Below are 5,881 nucleotides of genomic sequence, written 5' to 3'. Positions count from 1 at the left end.
GGGGAATAACGTGAAGGAAGAAAATGTGAAATAAAAAAAGAAAGGGGAAAATACCCCCCAAATCCTTTATCAAAATGTTTGTCTCCAAAAACCGATATGACAAAATTGAAAAAAAGGGTTCAATATGTTTATTTCAACAGAGCCACATTTTCTGATATTTTTCTGCTGGGAAAAAAAATCAGCCGTCTCTTTCTTCCTCCTAGAATAGTGTAGAATTGAAAATAATAGAATATATTTTAATTTTAATCATTTAAAGTATTGGGCAGTGCTGAATGCTACTGATATGTAAGTGGACACAGAACAGCTTTAGCACCGATGCAAGTTTGAACAGCATCAGGGGGTGTTTAAAATGCTTCAAACAGACCCAAAGGCAAGCTTGAGAATGTGGCTGAGCCTTTAGGAAACAAGATCTGAATCAAAATAAGAGAACCCATCATTTCCAGAAATGTGTGCTGGCCCTGTATGCTGTTATCTACGTGGGCTTGGGACTTTTCAAATTCCCAAGTCACACAGATGCTCTTTTAGAAAATTTAGGGTTAGGTTTTAGTTGCTATCAAGATTAGTGTCAAAATTCCTACCGTTTAGGTGCCCGGCACCCAGAGTGGAATCAGTAGGCTTGAGTTTAGCTCTCAAAGCTTCTTATAGAATCCACTGAGTGCCTCAGAGCTAGATAGTAGGCTTAAAGTGCCTCTCGCAGAACCATTGCCTGCCTGGAATTCTCTCCTAGATTTAGGTGTAGAAGTTTTGCTCTTCACAAAAAGGAGTGTAAACTTAACTCTGCTTTTAAAACAATGGTGGAGGTACCCTCCCTTAATACAGTAGCGGAGTGCTTAAGGCATTTACCCTGGATATAGAATATCTGGGTTCGGTACCCTCCTCAACTAGGCTGTACACAACTTTGGGCTTGGGCACTCTCTACCTTCTGTTGAACCTTTGCCACGGTGTGCAGAAAGGAATGCAAGACACTGGAGAAGAGAGAGGTGGCAAGGAGAAGTATGATTATTTAGCCTATTGATCAAGGTGCTCGTTTGGGACTGGGGGGGGTTGGGTTCCAGACTATGCCTCCAATATTATTTATGTATTTTCTCCAACAATCTGTTCAATGTAAAATGATAAACTGTCTTTGGAGCAGGTTTCCTGTGTCCCAGATGAGAGCCCTAATGGCTGGGCTTAGTAGTGTTGCTCCCTGTTTATCTCATGCTCTGGCCCAGTAAATCTTGAGCTCTTATCAACACTGTAGCACATTCTTAAGAAAAAGTTAGAGAGTGTCTCTGTCGTCTGGCTCCTACAGAACCCCCATGGGAGGTAAGAGATGTGGGCCTCAGAACCGCATTGATCTCCCATAAGATGCCCTGTTGCGTAGGCAGAAGTCATTAACATTGCCTCCAGCCACATTTTTCAATGATAATAGCTGTGAGTCCTAGGGGTGTTACACATACTGAATTGAACCTCTTAGATGAGCTAGAGATCACTTATTTGTGGATCCCAAAGGGGCTTAGGTGCCCAAATGGTGCCCATCAAATTGACAGGTGCCAAACAAATTCATTTCTTTATCTGGCTGCCTCATGCATGTTAACCAGAATGAAAACCATTCAGCTATCCCCCCACCTGCTCCCAGCACACTTTCTGTTCACGGTGCATAAAGTTAGAGACTGGCTGAATTTGGTGCTAGGCTGGAATTAGCTGAGCAAAGATCACTCAGGATATAATCAAACCAGGTATCACCGATTTATGACAGATTCAGGGAAAAAACCAGGAGTAGACTCAAGAATGACATTTATTTTATTCACAAGAGAGCCCACATCCAACCAAAACTGGGAATAGAATGGATCTGATTAGGCCATATTAAAACCATAATAAGTACTGCTAACTTTCATACACATGTTTATCCATCTTTAGCCTTCCTAGATGGAACTATCTTCCATTCACATGAACAAATAATAAAAAACCGAATAGTCACTAAAACTGACAGGGGGCAAGCATGTCTCTAAAGGACACGGAAACTCTGTCTACATTCTCTGAGCCGCACAACCACAATCAGGAATCCCTCTTTTTTAATATTAACTATAGAGGAGAGTAAATATGTCACCCTCTTACGGGATTTCTTTCTTCACAAAGCCTGTTTTATGGTTTTCAGTTGCTCAGTCAACCAGGTCATTGTGTAATACATGTAACATGTAGAGCAGGCCTCAGTCTCACACTTCAACTGTCTATATCTTTTATATTTCTTATCTAGATGTTTAATGGTAGGTGATGAGGAGTAGCAGACGGTAGAGTCCACTGGGTGAGTCAACTGGAGTTCAGACAGGAGGAGCCAGTGTAATGAATGACAGAGAACTGCAGTGAGGGCTGTAGCTAAGTGAAGGGTGGGAAAGAAATGGAGTGCCATAGAGGATTCACTGGTATTTTTGCCTCAGTAACAATTCTAGGATTTGGTTCAATCCATTGCAAAAGGGAAAAAATAATACCCTATATTGTAAATCAGTCCTTTTATGCATAGTTTTCTTTCCCATATATATAAAAAACCCTGTACCAAAACTCCTGTAGTATATTAGTTTTAATATGCTTTCTTCGTTTGTTTTTCCCCTGCTGATTTTTCTATTAGGAAATCCCTCTTTCCAAGTATTTTACTGAAGATAAAATTCCTTACCCTCAAATTGTCTGTTTTGCCTCAAGTGTATAAACCTAGAAACTGTCTCTATAGTTGCAATATCCAGATTAATAATTGCTTGGGGAAATGAGTCCTCAGGTGTGTTTGTTCCTCTCTAGGTTTACCAAGTCTCTGCTGACAGCATGGACTGCAGATACAAAATGATATACTCCTTAGGGAGTAGATACAATACATGATAAACACTGCTGATCAGCAAAAAGTAAATGAGTAATCAGTGTTGTATAACACTGTTTCAGTGCTTCCTTTTCCAAAGCAAAAGGTGCAGCACCAAAATCAGAGTAAGAAACAATTAAAAAATCTGTTCTAACATTGTTATTGCTTTATTTTATGTATTTGATGTACAGAGTTTAATGTCCTTAGTATATCGGTACATAATAGTTCTTTTTGTTCCATATATTATTATGACTTCCAAATAGTCAGAAAGATCTGGACTCCCTAGTATTTCAACTTAATTCCAGTTGCAATCATCTGTCTAACCTAGACACATTAGACCTTTGTAATTCTTTTAATCTAATCTGCGTATCCTAATGTGTCATAATTACGGAATACCAGTCACTCTGGTTTCTAGGCACCAAATTACTGTAATATGAGATTGCCATAAAAATATTAGAAGGGAGCTTTTTTACTTACAGGAACATAATATTTCTTTTCTATCTGTTCTCCTTGCCCCCTGTTTTCTTTTTATTACATATTTATCTTCTCCCTAATTCTCCTCAGCCTATATTATTATGCTAGGCGTTTGCAGAAAAGTGAAGTTTTAAATAAAATCAGACTAGCTAATCTCCAAAAGACAAGTCCAGAACCTAAGAATTAAAGCCAACATGTTTTGTCTTGAACTCCAGTTCCTGATAGTTTCCTCTTGAGAATGAAAGTGTTTACATTGCTGATGACACCAGCTGTCATTTAGGTTGCAAATGAAGAGATAGTCCTAAAGAAGTCCAATCCCAGTACTTCGTACTTGACTCAGTGAAAATGGAGGATGAACAGAGAGGGCATAGCATATTGATGCAATGTACTGACTTCTAGAACAGCCCGTCAAGAGCTAAATCACTGAATTCTTGTTAAAACTGGAATTTCTGTAAACTAGCCTTCATGAATAGGCCTACACAACAGCTCTTATTTTTTCACCCTTCCTACTCTTGAAGTTGGTACCCAGGGCTGCTCCCTCAAGTCTCCCTGACTTAGTTATTCCTTTATATTAAATCTATAATAATTAATAACTTATTAGAATCTACATCTTAGTTCCCCCAGTCATAAACAGGTACTTCTGGGACATCTTCTTCTGGAAAAAATTGGCAAAAGAAAATCGTATAACTCAGAGTCCTAGTTCTAAAACTTACCCTTGAGACCATTACATACGTGTAATGAATGGCCTTTCAGGGAAATCAAAATGTCTAAATTCCTCACTTTTGTGTTTTTAAACTAATATTTAACCTCTGCTATATTAGTATGTTCTGTTTCCCAATTAAAGTAAAAAATTTATAAGCATGGTCTTTATTCTTCAGAGACATTGGTCTGGACAAGTAATTCTTCACTGTCTGTATGTCATCATGATATGTAGCTAAGGACTCTCAAGAATCTTACTCTTCGAGTAGCAACCCATTTCTTCATTAATACTCAAATCCTAGATTCATCCTATTTGCAAAGTAGTAGCAGTTTCATAACTCCTATGCAAGCTTCATTTATTACACTACTCTGAACATTGAAATAGAGTATGCTGCCGAGAAAGAGCTTCCCAAGTCTGGTGTTTAAGCTGCTAGACCTGTTTGCCTCCACTCTAAAGACATCTTACCCAGGGGGGATGAAGCTGAAAAAGCTGCAGCCAACTCAAGACATGCCTGCAAATATAAAATACAACTATAAAATATGAAAATCTCAAAGGACATGGGAACATTTAAACCTGGAAGACCCTAAAACATTCAGGTTAAATCAGCTGTTGCATCTGGACTTGATAAGCAAGCCAGTCCAAACTGAGCATAGCATTCTCATTGATAGTACTGGGGAAAATATCAAATTTGGGAACACAAAACAACAACATTTTGCCTACAAAAATGTTGCTGGTTTAAACATTCAGCATATTACAGGTAAATTTTTCTATGTTGTGAATAAACATCCTGTTTTCCAGGAAAGGCGGTCTTTGGAAGGAAAGAAATTTCTTTTAAGGAGTATATTTGCAATTTGCTGTTTCACATACCACTAGTTAATTCTGCTCACAGGTCAATATAAAAAAAAAAGAGAAATCTTTATACAGTAATAGAGTACTAGGAATAAAAACCATTCCTGGATATATATTTACTCATTCTGTGACCTTGAGCACCTCCTCTTCTGGCTTCAAATAGAAAGGTTCAACTCCTACCTGTAAAATCATTTTCACTACATTAAAACAATCAGTTTTCAGTGAATATGCTCTACTTGATTCCAAGTTCTTCCTTCTGGCTGTTGTCAAAATACAAGAAGCCACAGATACAGCACCTCATTTCCTCCTCCTTCCTGCTTCCACAAGCCCAAATTATCTACAAAAGAGCACAGGAGGAGCAGAGTAAACCTGTCCATTACTTCCTGTGGTCAAGATCTCCATGTGCACTGATTTGAACTTCGGCTAATTTCAAAGGAAGCTTTCCTTCAGCAGGGACTCTTCTCAGGATTTAATTTGAAGAAGTGTTTAAGGGTTACATTTAGATTGACCTAACCAGGGCAGATTCCCAATTCAATTTTGGGTCATTCTAGAATTATTCATAGAATAAGTCTGTAAAATCCAGGGCCGCATCCAGGATCAGTGACAGGGATATGGCCACACCCCCGTCGGTGGTGTAGTACATGTGTAGTGAAAAGAGCTCATTGCATATGTGCACACAGCCAAAAAGGGTGCGACCACAACCCCTTGCTGTGATCTTGGATGCCAGTGACTTCTCAGACCTTGCTGGCATGTCATTACAAGGTTAGGTTGATCTAAATGCCCACTCATGGAGGCATTCTCAGGGTTAAATTGGCCAAAAAGTGGCACGCAATCTAAGTTAGTTCACCAAAGAAGGTACAGTAACTTAGATGGAGAAAAGGCTAATCCAATCTAGGAAGGGGTTTCCCCAATCTAGCAAATACCCAACTATGCTCACAGCACATCACCTGGGCTGGGAAAGCCCAGCCACTTGTCTTAGCCTTGTGGCTGTGCTATTTTTATCCCATCCCCCTCCACATGATCCTGATTGGGCT

General features: G+C 39.2%; 1 protein-coding gene across 1 annotated transcript in view; it reads left to right on the top strand.

Annotated features, from left to right (window-relative positions):
- Positions 1–5,881, top strand: part of PTPRR (protein tyrosine phosphatase, receptor type R) — a 302,767-nt gene that overhangs the window by 131,184 nt on the left and 165,702 nt on the right. The window lies entirely within an intron of this gene.

This window comes from Gavialis gangeticus, unplaced genomic scaffold, assembly GCF_001723915.1.
Source record: "Gavialis gangeticus isolate Ggan-Ray unplaced genomic scaffold, GavGan_comp1, whole genome shotgun sequence".
In the NCBI taxonomy this organism is placed as follows: Eukaryota; Metazoa; Chordata; order Crocodylia; family Gavialidae; genus Gavialis; species Gavialis gangeticus.
The sequence above is the reverse complement of the archived record's forward strand: the minus strand, read 5'-3'. Positions and strand labels throughout refer to the sequence as shown.